Source organism: Nuphar pumila, chromosome 8, assembly GCF_984573655.1.
Source record: "Nuphar pumila chromosome 8, dmNupPumi1.hap1.1, whole genome shotgun sequence".
NCBI lineage: Eukaryota > Viridiplantae > Streptophyta > Magnoliopsida > Nymphaeales > Nymphaeaceae > Nuphar > Nuphar pumila.
Window position 1 is genome coordinate 10,265,594 of NC_143256.1, and position 5,305 is coordinate 10,270,898.

Sequence of the window (5,305 nt, forward strand, 5' to 3'; positions counted from 1 at the left end):
GGCAGGCCCCATTAATTCCTAGGTACCTCTCTCCGTACAAACTACAACCACTTGCCCTGCGTCCTTTTCAACTTGCACACGTAAATTCATTGTTTTATAGCTTTTGATAAATGCAAACCAAATTACAAATTTGAAATCACGTCTCCCTCTCTCTATATATATGTGTGTGAAAAGTCTTACGTGGGTGCACACCACAAAAATAGTGTCTACGAGTAATATACCTCATTATTCACGTTTGAGTAAATTAGAACATATGGAATGATTTAGCATGGTTTATTTACTCTTGAACATGCGCTGTCAATAATTTCAATTATTTAAATATGTTGGATACATACAGAAATAACAAAAAAATGATAGTATTGTACGGTCAAAATCGTGTTTCACACAAAACCCTAAAATTTCTTGGATGACCAAAACCACAAAAAGCCGCCTTTGTGAGAACCTTTTTACCATTCGCACGTGTGAAACTCACGTCGCGTGATATATCGCTTCGTTCATCGAGTATCACAAACTCTCATTTAAAATGAGGTTTGCATGTTTTTTTTTGGACATCAAGAAGCACAAAAAAATTATGTTATTTATGAGGTCTTCTCTAGTTAATCGTAAAATTATAAATATATTAGTAAAATCGCATATTTTATACCAAAGTCGTGAGAAACTGTGCGAACCTCCTTTTTACTTTTTTTAACCCTTAAATGTATGTTCATACATATTTTTTGTGATCTTCACGAAGCGTGCAAAAATAAGTTTTTTGAACCTCCTTATGATCGTAACTTCACAAAAACTTTAGTAAAATAGCATATATCAGGTACATATAAAATATTATTTACATATGAAAAACACTTATTTTGTGTTGCAAATATAAAAAAAAAATTGGATGTGACATATTTGCGTCTATCTACACAATTAGATATGCAATCTTCTTATAAAATATGCATATTTCTGTACGAGCATAGTATAAAAGCAAAGCTAAGGTTTCGGGTTTTTGTGGTCTCTATCTAGTGAAAAATTATAACCATTTTCTCAGGACAAAGCATCAGTGGTAAGAAGATCAATGACACTTCATCGACAGAACATAATTGACGCCGAGTTTTTTCGGTAAGCACATCTTATGGTATGGGTGGAATAGACAACAAAAAGTGTGCAAGTTGTTTTGTGAGTGTATTCTCATCATAGAGAACATGAACGATGATGATATAAAATCAGTGGGCGGTCTGTAGCTTTAACGAACTATGATAGTTGGATAGATGTGTTAGACGATGATGATGTAGAATCTATGGTATACTGTATTTTATTTCTATCAATACAAAGTCAACATATCTCATAGTTAGTGTTCGATCATATGGTATGTGTGTGATAGGAAAAAATAGGAGAACAACACAAAGTGTATATTCAACGATGGTATATTGTCTTTTCTCCCTATCTGTAGACACCCAAATTTTCAGAATGCCCAAAACCTTAGAAAGTTCACATGTTCTGACCGTGGAGAGACAAGTTTTTGTCATCCACTCCTTGCCTCGCTTTTGTCTCCCTTTGGGCAGACTTCGTGCCCCTAGGATAGCACCCCTAGGGTGGTGTCATGTTCCTGGGATGACACCCTAGAGTTTTGTTCTGCTCGCTAGCGGTAACAATTGGCAACGTTAGATCAACAGTCATGTTGCCCACAACTGAATTGGTCTCTTGATGCATTTTAATGCACTCACAATAAGCATTGGGGTGTTGTGCTTCAGTTATGCCTTCTTCGAAGAATGATGCAAGATTTGCATCATGGAGAACTAGATCCATTTTTTAACAATTTTTACATGGTCTCACGAAGAATGATGAAAGATCTGCAAAATAAATGACCCAATCCATATCATTCTTGTTTTTCGCTTGATGAATTTGTGATGCCACATCGTCAAATCTATCTTGTACCTTTCTTTCTCCTCCTTGAAGCATTCATGACACTCCTTTATGTAATAAATGAGTTGGTGTAATTTGGCGTCTATGCTTTGGGTCCCAACACCATGCTTAGTGCGCATTGGTTAGTATGAGTCACCATGGCTCCAAGTAATTAGTTGTCCACTTGCTAGAAAAATTTCTACTGATCCAGGTTTTCGTTTGTACAAAGTGTTAGGTATGATTTAGGGTTGGCTCCAGGTTTGGCTAGTCAAAGGTATCAAGTATATAAAAAAAAAAATTGGGTATTTTTTAGGGCTTTTACAAGGTCGAAACTAATTTATTTCTGAGTTGGGTCAGGGTGTTATAGGTTCATTTCAATTTTCTGAGTTCAGGCATGGTTCAAAGATCAGACTAGATTTTAGCAATCTAGATGAATTTTTGAGATCGATAAAAGGAGTTTGAAAGCTAAAGGGTAAAATTTTCAGGATTAATGGATCTAGTGTCAGGGCTAGAGAATTTTTTGACGTTTAAAAAACTTTAAGTCATCAGAATCCAACGTTAGATCTTGCAGGTTTCGATAAAACAATGATATCTACAGATTGAGCTGTGATTCTTTCAATTTGTAAATTGGGTTTGATTTAGTACAAGTAAGGCTAATTATGGTGATTTTTTGAGACTGACAAAGAATCAAGATAAGTTTTGGAAAATCACACTAGGATATTGTCCTGTGTCGATCCTTCCTAAGAACAGAAAAAATGTGACATGTCTTTCAAAGTCGGATCATGGTAAACAGTGGTCAGATTCTAATGATTTAAAAAATAATTAGGAAGTACAAGAATCGAAGAACCTGATGTGAGTGATCTCCTTGGAATGATGAGAGGAGAGATCCTGGGATACAGATCATCGTGGTTGTTGCAAATTACTATTGGTTGCGACTAGATCTGTCGTGTTGAGCTATGAAGGGCTTGGACCCTTGCGGCGTTGTCTCAAAGCAAAGGTTGGGTGGCGTGACTCCTGAGAATGATGCTTTGATATCATTGTTAGTCAATGTCGATGATAAATATTGTCGGGTTTTTTAAAAAAAATATAGTCAATGCCGACCATAAATATTGTCGTTGCTATTAAGTATAGTCAACGATAATTATCGTCGGCTATTTGAACATATATGATTTTTCAATATATATACGACAATAATTATTGCCAACTTTAATACATAACCGACAATATTTATCATCGACTTAAAATAATACAGGCGACGATATTTATCATCGATTTTAATTTACATAGCCAACGATATTTGTGGTCAACTATTTGGACATATATAATTTTTTAATATAAATACGATGATAATTATCATCGACCCACGATAAATATCATTGTTGATATTAAATATAGTCAATGATATTTATCATCGAATTTAATTATTATAACCGATGATATTTATCGTCAGCTATTTGAACATATATGATTTTTCTATATATACAATGATAATTATTGTCAACTTTTAATATATAACCGACAATATTTATCATCAATGTTAAATAATAAAGGGGATGATATTTATCATCGGTTTTAACTAATATAGCCGACAATATGTATCGTCTGCTATTTTAACACATATGATTTTCAATATTTGTACGATGATAAGTATCGTCACCTTTAAGAACAAACCGACAATAAATATTGTTGATTAACGTTATTGATATTAAATATAATCAACTATATTTATCGTCAAATTTTATTCACATAACCAATGATAATTATCATCAAATTTAATTACTTTTACTGATGACATTCCAGAGCCAACCGTTTTATATCTATTATATCAAATTGTCAAATTTATTTTTATAAAAATGATGATATATAAATATCATCAAAATTATTAATATAAATTATCATAAAAAACTGACATATTTGGCGACGATATTTATCATCGTTTATATTATTGGCCACCATAAATCATATATAAGCGACGATAAAGTTCTTCGGCAATGACCTGTTTTCTTGTAGTGACTAGTGATTCTCTCAACCGCCAAAACTTGTTACTAAACATCTTCTTGTAATTCGACCATTTATTCCCCTAAATTAGCGTTGTAGGAGCATGATCTAAAATGGACATGGTGCCCAAAGCATGGGGGGGGGGGGGGCATCATGGAAAACCTCTACCAATTTGACGCTGAGTATAAATTAGATAATGCACCATAATTTGACGCAGACACCCCCAACAATTCTTCGGATTCGATCACACGCTCACCTTCACCTGGATGCACACTTTGCCATCTTATGTACATCCAATCCCATCATGAAAACGAAAGATAAAACTTCCCTCCATCTTAGTTACCAAACAACCACCCCTTTAAGACGAGATTTAAAACTTCCTTGCATCTTAAAAACCTTGCTTTAGAGGCAATATATGTCAATATATACATTGGCGTTTCACTCCAAACTCCCCGAAAACTCTTTGTACTTCACGTGGGGGAGATATTCTTCACTCTTTTGGGAGAGAGTGGTGTATGTTCCCCCCCGATGATTCACTGAATCCCACGTCTGTGTTCGGGGCTTTGAATGAGCACCACGTATACAAGCACATGGGGCTCGTATTCTCGTGTATGTTGACATAATTTTGCATCGAACTCTGGTGTTGTTGCAAAGACTTAAGTACCCTTTCTTGCTATTTTTCTCATAAAGTGATGGTTTGAGAAAATGACAAAAATGCCCTTCATTCAAAAAAGAAAAAACAAACAGTTCAAAAAAAGGACAAACATGTCCTCCATCCAGAAAGTCGAGAATGATGTTGACTCTTCAAAGTCTTCTTCTTCTTTCTCTGTTCAAAAAAAGGACAAACATGTCCTCCATCCAGAAAGTCGAGGATGATGTTGACTCTTCAAAGTCTTCTTCTTCTTTCTCCGTAAAACATTGTAAAACCCTCTCTCTCTCTCTAGAGAAGAAATCAAGGGAGGCAAAGAGTTCTCCTTGGAGAAGACCATGAACATCAACCCTCTCACTCTCTCTCCCTTCTCTTTCTACTTTTGTGCACATCCAACAGACGATCCTACATTGCTCCATCGTCATCTTCTTCTTCTTCCTTCTCCGTAAAACACTGTAAAACCCTCTCTCTCTCTCTAGAGAAGAAATCAAGGGGGCAAAGAGTTCTCCCTGGAGAAGGCCATGAACATCAACCCTCTCACTCTCTCTCCCTTCTCTCTCTACTTCTGTGCACATCCAACAGACGATCCTACATTGCTCCATCGCCATCTTCTTCTTCTTCCTTCTCCATAAAACACTGTAAAACCCTCTCTCTCTCTAGAGAAGAAATCAAGGGGGCACAGAGTTCTCCCTGGAAAAGGCCATGAACATCAACCCTCTCACTCTCTCTCCCTTCTCTCTCTACTTCTGTGCACATCCAACAGAAGATCCTACATTG